This window comes from Triturus cristatus, chromosome 3_2, assembly GCF_964204655.1.
Source record: "Triturus cristatus chromosome 3_2, aTriCri1.1, whole genome shotgun sequence".
NCBI lineage: Eukaryota > Metazoa > Chordata > Amphibia > Caudata > Salamandridae > Triturus > Triturus cristatus.
Window position 1 is genome coordinate 1,167,377,223 of NC_140584.1, and position 18,277 is coordinate 1,167,395,499.

At 49.5% G+C, this 18,277-nt stretch overlaps 1 protein-coding gene across 1 annotated transcript in view; it reads right to left on the minus strand.

The window, feature by feature from the left end:
• The window catches only part of USP37 (ubiquitin specific peptidase 37), a 345,091-nt gene that overhangs the window by 137,610 nt on the left and 189,204 nt on the right, over positions 1 to 18,277 (minus strand). The gene's annotated exons all lie outside the window — the stretch shown is intronic.

An 18,277-nucleotide genomic window follows, 5' to 3' on the forward strand; every position in this document is an offset into this window, starting at 1 on the left:
GTTGCCTAAAGTTGGTATTTGCAATATCCAGAGCACAGTCTATGATCTTGGATGCGGCTCGTTCTCCCTCTTGAAGTATCTTCCTTGCCTCTTGTTGCCGATCTTCAGGAATGAGGTCTAGAAATTCAGAGAATTCTGACCACATCTGGCGGTCATAGTGACCAAGTATGGCCAAGGAGTTTGCAGCTTTGATAGAAGTTGCCGCCATAGTAGAGAACTTCTTACCGATCAGATCCAATCTTCGCCCTTCCCTATCCGGCGGCGTTGATAACGGCATAGCCGGATTTTTGGACTTTTGTTGAGCAGCCTGTGATATAACAGAATCTGGTCGGGGATGACAGATTAGACAAGAGGGCGTTTCTGGAGGAGCACGATATTTCTTATCAATACGAGGGAGGACCGCAGGTACGGAAGCAGGTGTCTTCATAATTTTTAACCCCTCATTCCAAATAAAATCGATGGGAATTGCTCTGGTAATTTTCCTTTGCTCCTCTTTAAAATCATGGAGGAAACAATCCGTATGCTCCACAGTGACTGGTAGTTGAAACCTGACTGCTGCACGTTGCATTAAATTGTGAAAGCCACCTATATCCTCTGGAGGAGAATCCGATGGCTGCGGAATAGGTGGAGAAGGCATGGGAATAATGTAATCATCCCAAGGATCCAGAGTGGTGTCTTTATCCGGTACTTCACCGTCTTCGATATCTTCCTCATCAGAGGAAATGGTATCATGGTGCGATTGAGTCCCCGAACCAGCAGGGTGAAGCGGCGAATTTGGAATGTCCGTATGTGACTCTTACGTTGGTTGTAAATTAGGAAGACGTACTTGCTGCCGTCTGAGGCGTCGACAGGGGGGGGCGGGTGAGGGGTACGGGGTCTTCGCCGTCGACCGGGGGGGGGGGGGTTTTCGCCGTCGACTGGGGAGGGGGGCTTTGCCGTCGACCAGGGGGGGGGGGGGGGGGGGGGGGGGGGCTTCGCCGTCGACCGGGGGGGGGGGGGGGGGGGGGGCTTTGCCGTCGACGGGGGGGGGGGGGTCTTTGCCGTCAACGGGGGGGGGGGGGGGGGTCTTTGCCGTCAACGGGGGGGGGGGGGGGGCTTTGCCGTCGACGGGGGGGGGGGGGGGGGGGACGGCTCTTCGACGGGGGGGGGGGCTCTTCGCCGTCGACTGGGGGGGGGGGTCTTCGCCGAGGTTCTCATCGACTATGCCGTTGACAGAACTTCCTTCAAGCTCGACGTCGACGCAATTGTCAACGGAGTCTTAGACGTCCTAGGAGACATGATAGGTGACGATATCGAAGTAGTGGAGACTGTAGCCGTCGACAGAGGAGCAGCAGAAGTCACAGAGATAGTATAAGATGATCCCACTGACAAAGTCTTAACCTGAGATTTACTCACGGTTTTAGTAGTTGAAGACTTCTTGGATCTGTCAGAGTCTTGTGACTTCTGTGAATGGTCAGAAGTTACATGAGAGGCCTTATGATGTTTTCTCCCTTCACTGGAAGAACTATCAATTGATCTAGCTCTCTTGCTAGATGTCGAGGCCCTGTCACCCTCCTCAGCCGAGGAAGATTTCAACCATAACAATACTCTTGCCTCTCTGTCCCTTAAGGTCTTAGGAGGGAAAGTCCGGCATATTCTACAGTCCTTAGCAACATGCTTAGGATGTAGACAGTAAATACACTCCTCATGCTGGTCGTCTACATGGACCCTCTTGTCACAGGTCCTGCAGGGTCTAAACAAAGCTTTTTTGTCAGACATTACTGAAGAAAAGAAGAAACTGAGTAGGCACTCAGGGAGACTCCCACACGACGTGCGGTGAAAATCTGAGGAGAGCTGGCTCTGCTGAGTGTGTTCTAGAAGGGTGCTGATGTCTGATTGGTTGTTACCAATTCTTGGGTTATTTTACATAACGAAGTAGATAGGCTTCTAAGATAGGCGTTAGGGCCCTTTTTCTTTGGGCCTACTACTACTACTAATTATTTTTTGGCACTACTTTTTTATCTACCGAGACTCCCGCCTCGGCGACGGGGAATGATTCAGGCATGTGAATCTATGAAAGATACCCCAATACTGGATAAATCAGTGATATAATGCTGATCCTAAAACTCTAGCACAGAGCCTGCCCTCCTGAATCTACTTTTGACACCTCTCTAGTAGCATCATGTATCTAAAGGGTTTTGCTGATGACACTGTAGGTAGCTGGCTCTGTATATACTATGCCAAAGTGAGGTATAGTGTGCACAGAGTCCAGTGGAACCCCAAAGGTAGGCACAGGTAAAGTTGGATAGAACCTTACTCTCTATTTGTGGTAGTGTGGTCGAGCAGTAAGGCAGTATCAGAGGACAGTGTTAAGCATTTGTTGTACACAGTCAGCAAATTAATTCACACACAAAGACTGAACTTCAGACCAATTGTTTTTATATAAAAATATTCGTTTAGTTATTTTATTTTCTAGAACCAAGCAAGCCTGGCACAGGTAAGCAAGTACTTTACAGTAGTAATGCAATTGAAATACAGTTAGAATGATAATTATATATGCACTTTGATTTGATTTGCAGTATAGATGCAGAGAAATGCAATACTTAGTAAATGCAGTACATAGACTAGAATATGCTTTTTAGTAAAATAGATGGTATGTAACTTGAGATTACTAGGCTTACACAGAGTAGTATACCTAGATACTACTCTGGGATTTATCCTGAAAACAGGTAAGCATAATAGTTTTTGTTGGATTATGCAATTCCAAAGAAGGAATATGCTACTTACCAGTATGCATCTGTTCTTGGCATGTAGAGCTGCAGAGTTGTACACTTAGCATAGATCGCCATCTGGTGTTGGGCCCGGATGTTTGCAGTTTGTTTTTGTTCTTTGGACAGTCTTTGGAAGTCACGAGTTCGGAGACTCCTCCTTCGGTCCGTACTGCGCATGGGCTTCGGCTCCATACTCAGATTGTTTTTCGCAAACAGGGAAATGATGGAGCGTAGTAATAACAGTGAGAAACCCATGTGTGTATCTAAATAAGATGGACTGGAACGGATACAGGTAGCCGGGGAGGCGGGTGGGCGTGTACAACTCTGCAGCTCTACATGCCAAGAACAGATGCATACTGGTAAGTAGCATATTCCGTTCGAGGCATATGAGCTGCAGATTGTACACTTAGCATAGATTATATAGCAGTACCCAACCTTAGCGGCGACCACCGGTATCCGTTGCAGCGGTTTGAAATAGTGTCTTTAGTACAGCCTGGCCCACACTAGCTTGTTGCTTGGAATGCACGTCTACACAGTAATGTTTTGTGAAGGTGTGCGGTGTTGACCATGTGGCTGCTTTGCAGATGTCATCTAAGGGTATGTTCCCTAGAAAAGCCATAGAAGTCCCTAACTTTCTAGTAGAGTGGGCTTTAGATGGAACAATTGTTCTTTTTGCCTTTTGATAGCAAATTTGTATGCACTTTACAATCCACCTAGCTATCCCTGATTTAGAGATGGGGTTGCCTTTATGCGGTGGAGAGAAGGAAACAATTGTTTGGTTTTCCTGAAAGGTTGTGTTCTCTGTATGTAGTACAGTAAAGCCCTCTTAACATCAAGTGTATGTAGAGCCCTTTCCGCAACAGATTGAGGTTGCGAGAAAAAAACAGGTAATTCCACCGATTGATTGAGATGGAAGGGGGAAATGACCTTGGGCAGAAACTTTGGATTTGTACGAAGTATCACTTTGCTGTGATGTATTTGCAAGAAGGGTCCCTGAATAGTGAACGCTTGTATTTCACTAACCCTTCTAAGGGAAGTAATAGCTACGAGGAAAGCGGTTTTCCAGGTGAGGAACTGTAGCTCGCATTTATGCATTGGTTCGAAGGGCAGACCTATTAGCCTTGTAAGAACTACATTTAGATTCCATACAGGGGAAGGTGGTGCCCTGGGAGGAATTACTCGTTTAAGGCCTTCCATAAAGGCTTTAATAGCGGGCACTCTGAACAGTGATAAATGCTGTCTGTTTTGTAGGTCAGCAGCAATCGCTGCTAGGTGTCGGCGTATGGATGAATATGCCAGGTTACACCTTTGAAGATGGAGTAGATAGCATATGATGTGCTGTATGGATGCATCTAAAGGGTTGATTGTATTGTTACGGCAGTAAACAACAAATCTCTTCCACTTTGCGGCATAGCATGCTCGAGTGGTAGGACGTCTGGCTTCCTTGATAATGTTCATGCAATCAGGAGGAAGGTTAAGGTACCCAAATTCTAAGATTTCAGGAGCCAGATCGCAAGGTTGAGCTGAGCTGGGTCCGGGTGCCTGATTTCTCCATGGTTCTGAGTTAGGAGGCATGGGGACAGGTGCAGTTTTTGATGTGGTACCACCGATATCTGTAATAGTGTGGTGTACCACGGCTGCCTGGCCCATGTTGGGGCTACCAGAATGAGTGTGAGGGAGTGCTGTTGTAACTTCCTGACCACTAATGGAATTAGTGGGAGAGGTGGAAAGGCGTATGCAAATTTGCCTGACCAGTTCATCCATATCGCATTGCCTTTGGACAACAGGTGTGGGTATCTGGCGGCGAAGCTTGGGCATTTTTTGTTTTCGTGGGTGGCGAAGAGGTCTATCTGAGGATGCCCCCACTTGTGGAAGAATGGGCGAAGAACTTGTGGATGCAGTTCCCATTCGTGTAGTTGTTGAGTTTGTGTGCTGAGCAGATCTGCCATGGTGTTTTGTACGCCTGGAACGTGCTGTGCCAGGAGAAAGATGTTTTGAGGAATTGCCCATCTCCATATGCTCTGGGCTAAGCGGGAGAGCTGGGGAGAGTGTCCCCCCCTGTTTTTGAATATAATACATTGCAGTCATATTGTCTGTGCGAATGAGGACTGCTTTGGCTGAAATCTGTTTTTGAAAGGATTTTAGGGCTAGAAAGATCGCCAAGAGCTCCAGATGGTTGATGTGGAGCGACTTTTGCTGTGGCGTCCATAGACCTTGTATTGTGAGGTGTAGGAGGTGCGCTCCCCAGCCGGAGAGCGATGCGTCCGCTGTTAGAATCACCTGAGGAACCGGGTCCAGGAACGGCCGCCCTTTGGAAAGGTTTGTGGTGTTCCACCACTGCAGAGAGTGATGCGTGCGGCCGTCCACCAACACCAGATCCGTCAGCTGTCCTTGGGCCTGGTTCCACTGTTGTGCTAGGCACTCTTGGAGTGGACGCATGTGGAGTCTTGCATGGGGCACTATGAAGATGCAAGATGCCATCATCCCTATGAGCTTCATAAACACTCTCGCTGGAAGAGAGTGCTGAGGAAGGAACGTTTGGCGCAAGGCTTGTATGCTTGCGATTCTGGCTGAGTTTGGATAGGCAATACCTTTGGAGGTGTCTATAGTGGCCCCGAGATATTGCTTTGTGTGAGATGGTACGAGGTGGGACTTTTGGTAGTTCACCGTGAAGCCTAGCTGGTGGAGCAGTTGGATGGTGCGGTTGGTAAGTTGCACACATTGGTTGTAGGACGCGGCTTTTAATCAGCCAGTCGTCTAAGTAAGGGAAGACGTGAATATGTTGACGTCTGAGGTGTGCTGCTACTACTGCTAGGCATTTGGTAAACACCCGTGGTGCGGTGGTGACCCCGAAGGGGAGAACTGTGAACTGGTGATGTTGACCGTCCACCACAAACCTGAGATACTTCCTGTGAGAAGGGTGTATTGGAATGTGAAAGTATGCGTCTTTCAGATCCAAGGTAGTGAGAAAGTCTCCTTGACAGAGGAGCGGGAGGACTTGCTGTAGGGTGACCATGTGGAAATGGTTTGAATGTATGTATGCATTTAGAGGCCGGAGGTCCACAATGGGCCTCAGGGTCCCGTCTTTCTTTGGTATCAGGAAATACAGAGAGTAGACCCCTAGATTTTGCTGATTGACGGGGACCTGCTCTATAGCGTGTTTTTGGAGGAGGGAGAGCACCTCCTGTTTGAGCAGTGTGGAATGTTCTTGAGACATTGGACGGTGCCTTGGTGGGATATTGGGTGGGGTAGATGTTAGCTCGAGACAGTACCCTGACCGAATAATTTGGGTCACCCATTTGTCCGATGTTATGGATTCCCAGGCGTGGATAAAGTGTTGTAGTCTGCCCCCGACCGGAGTGGGATGGTCTGGGGGGAGCGGAGGGAAGTCATTGTGCGGGCGGGGTTGCAGAACGGGTGTGTTAGTTTTGCCCCCGCCCTTGTTGTTGTTGCCCCTGTATCCACCCCTTTGGTAGCCCTTCGAGAAGGTATTTTGAGGAGGGGACTTGTAGGAGGTAGAAGCGCTATCGGTGGAGTAGCCTCTGCCTGTGCTACGAAAGGATGAACGCCGAAAGGAGCGTTTAGGGGTCTGTGATTGTAATGCACCCATAGACTTTGCTGTGTCCGTGTCCTTTTTCATTTTTTCTAATGCTTAGTCTACCTTTGGCCCAAAGAGATTTTGTTGGTCAAAGGGGTGATTTAGTATGGATGCCTGGACTTCTGGCTTGAACCCTGAGATCCAGAGCAGGCATGACGAAGCAGGACACTAGTATTTATGGCTCTAGAAGCAGTGTCCGCTGCATCGAGGGCACATTTAATCGAGGTGTTAGTAATTAGCTTTCCCTCCTGTATCAGGTCATGAGCTTTACGTTTGTGTTTTTCCGGGAGGTGCTGCATAAGAGCCTCAAGCTCATCGTAGTGTGCTCTGTCATAACGCGCAAGCAGCGCTTGCGTATTAGCAATGCGCCAGATGTTCGCGGCTTGCGAGGCGGTGCGTTTACCAGACGCATCTAGGAGTTTCGATTCCTTATCTGGCGGTGGGGCCTCACCTGAGGACTGGGAGTTAGACAGCTTTCTAGCTGTGGACACAACTAGGGAATCTAAGGGAGCAGGGCCCTTAATGTATGTAGGGTCTGTGGGGGCCGCCTTGTACTTTTTTTCTATTCTAGGGTTTAAGACCCAGGGTCTTTGAACACCTCTGCAGCATGCTTGGTGACACCCTTAAGCATGGGCAAGATGGCTGTGGACTTATCCTGAATATCAAATGTATCCAGTAAGAAGTCGTCTTCCACTGGTTCACTATGCAGTTCCACCCCATGGTAGTGTGCTGCTCTCTGCACTAAGTGGTGAAACCCTAGCGAGTCCTCTGGGGGGGGGATGGCCTGGATGGGTAGAGGTCATCTTGAGGCACATCCGGTATGTCAGGGTTTTGGTAATCTTCCCATGGGTCTGGGGTCCCCGGTGGTGTGGGGTCCATTCGGGCATCCGCCGGGTCATAATCTGGATCCCTGTAATCCAGATCTGGGGTCGGGGAATGATGAGGCAAGGGTGGCGGAGACCTGGGAGGGAGAGGAGGGGGAGGAGGTGGAAGAGGTGGAGGTGGAGGAGGAGGTGGAAGAGGTAGTGGGGAGGGCACTCAGAGGAGATGTGGCAGAGTCCTTCCGCTTGGGCGGTGGAGGAGGAGCTGGTGTGTCAAGACATCTTTTCTTGATAGTTAAAGTTAATAGCCCAGTCTTTGGATCCTTTGATAAGGTCTTTTGATAAGGATCTGGTGTAAAAAGGTCCGGTGGCGCCGAATCGTCTGCTGGCGCCGATGTTTTCGGAGCCGAGGACTTGGGTGGTTTCTCTGCGCCATGCCTTTTTGGAACCTCCGTTTTTTTCGGCGTCGAGGTAGGCTTCGGCGCCAGAGCGTCGGTGCCGAGGGATTTGTGCTTGTGTTTTGTCGGCACCGAAAGTCCAGGCTTCGGCACCGGTGGCTTCGGAGTCGAGCTGGGCGTCACTTTCTTCGGTGCCGAACGGTGTTTATCGGCACCAGGCGTAGGCTGGCTCGAGCCTGAGCTGCCGTGAGACTTGAGGCTTCGACACCGGGCCGGAAGGTGGGGTGATAGAAGCTGCGTGTTTGGTTTTACCCAGGCCTGCAGGCGAGGGTGTAACCGGAGTCTCTTTGGTTTTGGGCGCGGGGGTGGGAGGGGGTAGAGTACTCACGACCCTCTGCGCCGGTGTGATGTCCTCCAGGTCGGAGTCGTCGGCCTCGGAAGCGCTGACGACGTCTTCCTCCTGCTCGGTGTGTTGTTGCCCCGAAGCTCCAGTGTCGTCTCCGAAGATGTCCGGTGGAGCCGCGGTCGATGAGTGCGCCATGGTGCGTCGAGCTCTTCGATCCTGGATGGTCTTTTGATCGAAAAGACTTACAGGCAGGGCAGTCTCTAGCCTCGTGTTCTAGAGAGAGGCAAAGGTTACACACCTGATGGAGGTCGGTGTGGGGAAATTTAGTCCCACATTTTGGGCACTTTTTGAACGGATTCCTTTCCTTCGGCCGGGACCGGAGTCGAGGAGGGCCCGAAGGCCGGTGCCGATGTGTGGAATGGAGAAAAGTGCCGCTTCGAGAGATGAAGATAGATTAAGAAACTCTAAGAACGAGGATTTTCCGTCGAGGCTGGAACCGTAGAAGTTCGAAGCCGGAGCACGAAGTATCACATCCGAGCCCGATGGCGGAAAAAAACAATCTGAGGATGGAGCCGAAGCCCATGCGCAGTACGGACCGAAGGAGGAGTCACCGAACTCCTGACTTCCAAAGACTGTCCAAAGAACAAAAACAAACTGCAAACATCCGGGCCCAACACCAGATGGCGATCTATGCTAAGTGTACAATCTGCAGCTCATATGCCTCGAACTTTTAGTTTCTCAAACTCCACACTTAGAAACTTTTCACAGACAAACAGCCAATGTTATCCTATGGAGGATAATAGTGTTAACGGTTTTGAGGTAAGTATTTGGTAGTGGGAGTTGAGGTTCTGGGGGTAGACTCTGGTCCTTGAATGTCAAGGATGCACTGTTAAACCCTCAGCGGCACTAGGGCGGACGTGTGCAGGGTGCTGTTTCGACGTCAGGCACCCTGTTTTCAATGGAGAACCTCCGGTTTGTAAAGACACTGCAGGCTTGGGGACGAAGGTCTTCTGGGTGTGACCACCACTTCGAGAGCTAAGTTGGGAAGTTAGGAGTGGGTTAGGCACCATCGGTTTTGGGGTCTGATCTTCTTACCAGCTCCTGGTCTCAGTAAGGGGGGCCTTCTGGAATTAGAGTACAGGCGTCGGCTGGAGGCAGGTCAGGGGTCGCCGGAACTCTGGTCAGGATCGCCGGGGTGACCTTGTGTGGTTTACCCACTCAAGCTCGAGCTGTGGACGCCGGGTGCAGATTTGCGGTTTCCGGACAAGGCCAGAGGTTGCAGATGAACAAATCTGGTGTTCACAGGAGACATTTATGGATGAAGGCACGCAGGATCCTCCAGGTTTCAAGGTTGCTGGCTGCAGGACACACCGATTTCGCAGGAGCAGGTTCGAGGGGGAGACAGACCGGTAGGGCTGGGGCCAAGCCAGTGGGCGTCTTACTCTTCTTAGCTGCTGCACCGCTGTTCGGTCCTTTTAGTTTATTTTTGTCTGCTGAAGCAAGGTTCAGGGGTGCCCCTAAATACTAGATTCAGGGGCATTACAGGTAGGTAAAAGGCAGGGGCCAATGGGTCCCTTCCCTGGGGTGGGTACATCCCCTATTATGCCACCCTTCAGTGAGAGGGGGGAATGAGCCTGTCCATGGTTGGCTGAGTCCCCCTATCTTAAAGATGGCGTGGACTGAGTTGTGCTTCACCTCTCCTACCCGAGGGGTGGAGTTGGCAGTGGTGGGCACACCGCCCTTCCTCACTTGTTTCTCCCCGCAGTCTCTCCCGCCCAAGTGGGGGCAGAACCAGTGGGAGAGAGCAGCAAGTGGCCTGGGGAAGCTCAAAGACAGCAAGCCTTTGAAGCTTCCCCTTCGAGAACCATGCCCATCCTGGGGGAGGCGGCTTGGCACCTCGTCCCAGGATGTACATTGTTTCAGGCCCAGAGAGCAGCAGGCTCTCGACCCAGGGGTCCTGAAACATGACTGGTTGGTTGCAGCTGAAAGCAGCCACTCAGCCTGGACACTAGTGGTAGGTTAGTTTTCAGGGGTCATCTCTAAGGTGCGCCCTGTGTGCATTTTCATTAAATCCCACACTGGCATCAGTGTGGGGTTCAATGTGCTGAAAAGTTTGATACCAAACTTCAGTTGTCAGTGTAGCCATTATGGTGCTGTGGAGTTCGTAATGACAAACTCCCAGCACCATATACTTTTAATGGCAGCACTGCACTTACAATGTCTAAGAATGGACTTGAGACACGGTAGGGGTACAGGGCTCATGCACATGTACCCTCACCACTGGTATAGTGCACCCAGCTAGAGGGGTGACTGACCTATGCCAGGGCAGCAGGTAGTAGGCATGGCACACAGATGCATGCCATGCCTGTTCACTTTGTTCTGCACCAAAACACGCAGCCTGCAGAGGCAGTGTGTGAGTAATGGTACAGGACCACTAAGGGTGGCACAATCAGTGCTGCAGCCCTTAAGAGGCCTTCACAGGTCACGGTGCCCTGGGTACCTGTGGTACCATTTACCAGGGACTTACCTGTGGCCAGAGATGCCAATTGGGCTTAGGCTTAATGCAGTTATAGGGTAAGAACATAAGCCTGGGTACCTGATTAGCAGGATCCCAAGGCACACTCAGTCAAAGTACTTCAGCAATTCAGCAAAAAGTGGGGGCAACCATGCAGAAAGAGGGCACTTTCTCAGACACCTATCCCTATAGTCTGCATTTACATGATTGCAACAGTTGAGCTTGCTGCTCCCAAGGGCACAGCAGAGAAGCAGGAGCCAGAGAGACTCTTCGTTGGTGTTTAGCAGGCTTGTGAAAACCAAGACACTGCAAATAAGGATCACATTGTACATCAACTCCAAGTGCCTTTACTCGGGGGAAACCAACAGTAAAACACTTGCCTGCTATAGTCATACGAGAGATTGGATGTAATGGAATATCCGTCTGCAGCTTTTAACAGTTTAATGACAAGATAAACTTAAGCCTATTTACGTTGAACACATTTCACAACATATTGTCAGGCTTACTGCCTTTGTTGTGACTGCATTAGTCGTAAATGTTCATAATAAAAGTTCAGACCTATGGCCTTTGAGATCGCTTTTTCCAATGAACCTATCAATCCTATTACCTAGATCACTGGCTTGTCCTTCTAACCAGCTCAGAGATAAGGCCTGCATAAGCATTCCCACAAACCAGCTATCACTATAGTGAGAAAATTATAAAAACGCACCAATTCCAGTTGACAGAATATACAACCCTTTCAAAACTAGAAGGGTTCTAGAAGTGCAAATTCTCCTTGTGAGAGTATGTCATAATGGGTAACAAAAACCCCTACCTACCACAGTAATGCGAGACTTCCTGTAACAAAATACCAGCCTACAACCTTTAATACTATGTAATGACAATCCATCTTTAAAGGCTTATAGGCTAAAAAAATAAATAGTCTTCTGCCTTTTGTCATAACATTTCATCATAAACACATCAGGACTGTAGCTTTGATCCATGGCATGTCGCTATAACCAAATGAGTCTTGCTATATGGAGCATAAGCTTTCCCCACAAGGCAGAAAGTGCAATACAACCCTTTTCTCATAGGAAGTCAAAGCCCATCTACCAGCAGGCAGTGCTTTTTAAAGCTCTGTTCATTGCATGAGATGTGGCAACAGCTGCGCTGCTAGCATTTTACCAAAACCCCGGTCTTCTGCGAAGTTTAAGGATAAGTTACTCACCTGTAATCCTAGTTCTCTTCCAGGGGTATACTCCAAGTTATAAGCAGTGAATAGTCCTGCCCACGTGCCGGGACTCCAGAACATTGATAAGAATATACGCATATGGAACAAGTTACTTACCTTCAGTAACGATATATCTAAGTAACATTATAAGTGATGGATTACTTACCTTACTTACCAGTTTGACCCAGGCGTCAAACTGGATCCGGAAAGTTTATCAGCATTATCCCTGAATGTCGGAAGGTGGCGTCGTGGCCGCGGCTGCTACTTAGATGCCGCCCTCGTGGGCTGACTTCAGTTCTATACGACATTCCGCACCAGAAAACGCAGAGCCATGCAAGATACTGACCACTGGTGCCTGGAAACTAGATCCCTGAAAGGGATGACCTTCACCCTAGAAATCAGTTCGCAGAACTGGGAAGATGGTTGGGGGCGGTAAGGAATCTATCACTACTAATGTTTCTTACAGATGTATCGTTACCGAAGGTAGGTAACTTGTTCATCATAAAGAAACAGGGATAGATTCTATACCTTAGAATAGATACTCTAGCAATACCAACCCAGATGGTGGATCTGCGAACCAAGATCATACCAGGAAGTCTGAGAACAGAACGGCCAAAGAAGCAGTCTCTCCAGACTTGGCTGTCCAGGCAGTAGTGCTTAGTAAAAAAGTGTGCAGCGAGGCCCAAGTAGCTGCCTGACCGATGTCTTGCAGGGGGACACCACGTCACAATGCTGTAGTGGCCGCAGTCACCCTGGTGGAATGGGCGCGCAGCCCCACAGAGCTTCCGTTTTAGCAAGAGAATAACAGGCTTTACTACACAAGACGACCCATCGGAGTACGACCCGACCTTTTTTTACGCCAACAGAGCTAACAAACAGCTGGTTATCCACCCGGAACTGTTGTGTGCGGTTCAAGTAAAACGAGAGCGCATGTTTTGGGTCCAGACGGTGGAGCCTCTTCTTCTCTAGAAGGATGCAGAGGCAGAAAGAAGGTGGGCAAAGTGATGGTCTGCCCGATGTGAAAGGCAGTAACAACCTTTGGCAGAAAGGATGGACGTGTCCAGAGTACAACCTTGTCCGGATGGACAGATAGAAAAGGAGGCTTACAAGAAAGAGCCAGGAGCTCACTCACTCTCCGGGCAAAGGTGATGGCAACCAGGAAAGCAGTCTTCAAGGTCAGCAGACGAAAAGGCTCAAAGGGAGTGATCATTAGATATGTAAGAACTAGATTAAAGTCCCACTGTGGCATTGCGAAAGGAATAGGAGGGAAAAGAGGAGTAATGCCTTTGAGAAATCTATTTACAACAAGGGACTTGAAAAGAGAGGGCTGATCAGGGAGCCTGAGAAAGGCCGACATAGCAAAAAGGTAGCCATTGATAGTGCCCAGAGCAGAGCCCTGCTGGGTCAAGGAAAGAAGAAACAGAAGAACTTCGGAAAGAGGGGCAGAAAGGGGATCCATAGCCTTTGCTGTGCACCATGCCACAAATATGTTCCACCTGGAGGCATATACCAACTTAGTGGAGGGACGCCTGGTTGCCAGAATGACCACAGACTTCAGGAGGCAAGTCAAAAGGAATCAACTGCTGCCGCTCAATCTCCACGCAAAGAGGTGTTGGCTGGACAGGTTCGGGAGGAGGACCGTCGCCTGCTGCTGCGACAGAAGATCCTCCCGGAGAGGCAGCCGGATTGGGGGATCGATTGTCATACGGAGTAGCTCGGGATACCATACTCTGAGCCCAGTCCAAAGCCACAAAAATTGACTTGGGCCAGGTCGCGCCTGATCTTCAGCACTCTGGGTAGAAGTGGTATAGGTGGAAAGGCGTACAACAGACCGCAACTCCACTCGCGACGAAAAGCGTCGCCAAGCGAGTGCCGCCTTGGAAATTTCAACGCGCAGAACTGCTGACATTACGCTTTCTCTTTGGTGACAAATAGATCTTACCAAGGCTCTCCCCACTGTTGAGACCTTGCGCCACGTCTGAGTGAAGACGCCATTTGTGATCCATCATGCAACTGCGGCTGAGTTAGTCCACCCAGGCGTTCAGTGAACCTGCCAGGTGTTGAACCACCAGGGAAATGCCCCGCTGTTCCAGCCATCTCCAGAGGTGCAGAGCCTCCTGACATAGGGTTCACGACCCCACCGCGCCCTGTATGTTGCAGTACCACATTGCGGTGGTGTCTGAACACCTGCACCACTTTCCCATTGACAGAGGGAAAGCATGCCTTAAGTGCAAGTCGGATTGCCCGAAGCTCCAGAAGGTTGATATGGAGCTTGGACTCTGCCGGAGACCAGAGGCCTCTAATCTCTGCCTCTCCCATTTGGCTCCCTCCCATCCCAGCACTGTGTGCTCCGGTTGGGTAAGGGAGAGGGATCTGCCCTGGACCCAAAGTTGGTTCGTGAGCCACCACTGCAACTGTCTTGCAGTGCCCTCCGAGATCTGGACAGACTCGGACAGGTTTCCCTGATGCTGCGCCCACTGGAACTTCAGGTCCCACTGCAGAGCCCGCATATGCCATCTGGCATGAGTGACCAGCAGGATGCAGGAGGCCCAGCAGCCTCAGGGTCATCCTGACCCAAACCCAGGATAGAGGCCGAAAGATCGGAATCAGCCTGAATACCTGAATATCCTGGACTCACCATTCGGGAGGCTAGGCCCGAAACTGCGTAGTGTCCAGAACCGCTCTGATGAAGAGGAGCTTCTGAGAGGGAATCAGGTGCAACTTTGGCACATTGATGAACCCCAGCAAATGCAGGAGGTAAGCCATAGTCTGGAGGTGGGAAGCTACTGCGTGGGACGAGCCCGCCTTCAACAGCCAGTCGTCTGAGAGGGGAAGACTAACCCATGATCTGAGCAGATAAGTTGCGACCGCCGCCATCACTTTTGTGAACACCCGAGGGGCGCTGGTAAGGCCAAAGGGGAGCACGGTAAACTGAAAATGCTCATGGCTTACCTGAACCGCATGCAACGCCGGTGGGCCTGATCTTACAGAAAGAGGAAATCACACCTCATCTAGAAATAGGTTTCTCCTCTCCACACAGAGGATTTCCTTGCTGAAGGGCTTCTGTCAACTAATACTCATTTTTCCTTAACCAGGTCATCAGCAAGGCATTAGCATAGGCCCTTTGTTTGGCCACTTGTAAGTCGCCTGTACTATCACACTCAAGTGGCACAACTCCAGAAGAGGAAGGGGTGATTTCCAATTTCTGCAGACCAGGGCCCTTGTGGGGTGCAATGTCAGGGGGAGATTAGCTCTGGGGAGTGGGACCTAACTTTTTTTAGTTTTTATTATTACAACCAATTTGTAACCAATAACTTGAAACGGTTTAAAGGCTGCACGTTTTATCGTTCTCAGTACTAGTAAACCAGATAGTTTCCAAAGGCACTACGGCCGCAAAGTGTGTTGGCATGCATCATTAAATTCCCACCATGGTCCCCATAGCTTTTCAAATGCTGGTGGGCATCCTCTAGACTTGCACACGAACTTCTCCGCCTGCACACACCAATCCATGTCTGTTCACTGCTCCAGTCTGTGCACTTCTGGGTTTCCCCACATTCCTACAATGTCTTTCTTGGCCACCATTAAAAGCCAAGTTGCAGAGCAGTCATGTGTATTTAGGTAGGGTTTGTGTTCTCCCAGATGCCTACTGTGGCCAACTGCGCTCCCAAGGTCAAATCCTCCCAGGTCACCCTTAAGTGGCTGCGTTCCGTGCAGGTAAGAGCACTGGGTCCGGGTTGGGGTGATTTTGACAGACTGCGGAAAATTATTTTTATTTCCATTTTCCATTTTCGTAGTCTGTCGAAATCCACCCCCAGCCCTTACCTGCACAGGCCGCTGCTTTCTTGGAGATTCAGCAATGCACTTGGGCTGTATGCACGAACAAGCCCATAGAGTGTGCCACATACATAAGCACAACCCCTAAGACATTTATCACAAGTTGCCCGCCATATAATAAACAGTCCAGTCCTCGAGAAATGGGCACTCTGAAGTATTTTAAGTTGTAAGAGACAAAAAGCCTGTCCTGATGGCCAACTCCTTGGGAACCTCATTGTCCACATCATCTAATCTATCTCTGTAGACCGCCAGAGCGTGCCCCACCTGTACATATCGGAAACACTAGCTTTCCTCCAAGTTAAATTGGCCTTGTAACTCCTCATAGGGGAGGAGTACCCAAGAGTCCTAAATGTCGCCCATCTTGGAATATCCCCCATAATACCATGGTTTCCTTCCATGTATTTTTTTCCTTTTAGGTCTGCTAAAATGTTATTCCCACTGTGAAATTTCCAGGGGCACCCTTCCTTCCGATCCTACTTGTGTAGCCGTTTCCTTATTTTGACCACCAGCTCTGTTGGGAGTGAAACCTAACTTCTGACACTTCGGACCAATGCTTATGAGACAGTTTGCAGGCAGGCAAGACAGGAAGTGCAACAAAAGTAGAATAACTTGAAGGCAGTTTACAAAGACTGGCTCTGGGAAGGTCACCATTCCCTGGCTAGTGTCCTGGAAGAAGATGGCACCTCACTACCAACGCTTCAGGATGCTCATGGACCTGAAATACTGATCAGACTAATACTGCCTGACCACCTGTGAAGAAGCCTGCTGATCCTATCCCTCACCAAGGAACCCATAACAGCCAGAACCAACTTCCACAAAGCAATGAATACCGTTGCTACCTGGATAAAAGACAACTGCTTCTAGCTCAACTCTAACAAGACCAAAGTACTCATCCTGGGACCCACCTCTTTGGCCTGTGACGACTCCTGGTGGCCAGCCGCTCTGGGATCTCCCCACACCCCAACGGACCAGTCATGCAACCTCTGCATCATACTGGATCATACTGCACTCACTATAACCCGCCAAATCAACACAGTTTCCCCAGCCTGCTTCTACAAACTCCTTCTGCTTAGAAAAAACATTCGGATGGATCCCCACAGAATGCAGAAAGGTGGTCACCCACGCTTTCACCAGCAGAGTCTACTACGGTAATGCACTAAGCCGACGTCTCCGAGAAACAGCTCAAGAAACTACAGAACATCCAAAACGCTGCAGCCAGACTGGTCCTCGATTTTTTCCCCACTGCAGCCACATCATGCAACCCCTTTGACAACTCCACTGGCTCCCAGTCAACAAGAGTTACTTTCAAACTCCTCACTCACGCCTACAAAGCTGTACACAAAGGATCCGCATACCTGAACAACCACTCACATTCGACGTACCCGCCAGACCACTCCAATCCGCCCAACTCGCTCTCGCCTCCGTCCCCAGGATCCACAAGACCAGAACAGGAGGAAGGTCGTTCTACCTCACCGCCATGACCTGAAACACCCTGGCCTTGCACCTCAGGCAATCTCGTCGCTGACCCAATTCTGGAAGGACCTCAAGACCAGGCTCTTCAAATGATCCTCCACCCAGCCCAACCAGCAGCCCCCCCTGACCCAGCACCTCGACACCCTCACAGGTGAGTAGCCGCACTATAGAAGTACCTCATTGCTTGAAGCCTGAACTGACCTTGCTCTCCACATTAACCCATGGACTGCACGAGACTGCCACTGGTCAGCTGACAACATGCCCAGCCAACACTTATCTCAGGGACATAAAGATGAAGATTTACTCCATCCAGCATAGAAGAATCAGATGCCCAAGTGGGAGTAGATAACACTGAACCTTATTGAAACCCTGGTAAGTGAGACATGGGCCTTAAGGGAATTTCCCTCCAGACCTGTGACTTTTCCAGCATCTTCAAGAAACTGGGCACCTGAGGCCTATCTCACCAATGGAGTCTAATCTGGATTTTCAGAATACCACCAGGAAGGCTGAAACCATTTAAGTATACCACCAAGAAAGGTAACAAGACTCACATGGCCTCTACAAGAGTTTGCGGTTTACTTTCCTCCGTTTGCCTTTGCCGCAAACGTAGCCAATGTTGGCTCGATCTTTCTAATGCACACATGCTAAAATCTGCTTCCACAAGACCTTTGTTGCTATATTTCTGGACTGAAACCTCCAGCTACCCAAAGCTTAGTCCCTAAACCTTTTTTTTCTTCTTTTTTTTAAAGTTTTCAGTCACTTTGCTTATTGAACTGTCCTGGTCAATCATTTTAGGAAACTACTAGTGATTTCTTGACATTAATATTGCTTGGTACTGCTTGAAACTATCTTAACGCCCTGATGAACAGAGGACTGCTTGTACCATAGGTACCAGGGGTTAAGAAGAGTTTTTGTTAACTGTAATGTAAGCTAGCAAGATTGTGCCCCATTAACTGGCAGGGTCATCCCCTTTCAAGTTGTTCATTCACTCCATCAAATCAGCAAAAACATCTACACAAAACAGCTTGATTTTAATTAGCTTAGAGTGTCCATGGTTCCTTTTTTGAAAAATGTAATACACAACAGATGGCACTTGGTTGGTGCAGGAAATACTGGGTGATGGATGTCGAAAAGCCTCAAAAGAGATGAATCATTTACTTAGTGTAATAAAATTCCATACATTTTCTAAAAACGTGCATGTTGGGGCAGACTGCCTTCATGGTCTGAATGAAAAACACAGGATGGAGAACCTAATAGCAACGAATGAAGACTGCTTCATGAAGAGCAACTAGAAACTAATGCGAGTTAGTGCGACAGCTGCAGTCATAATGC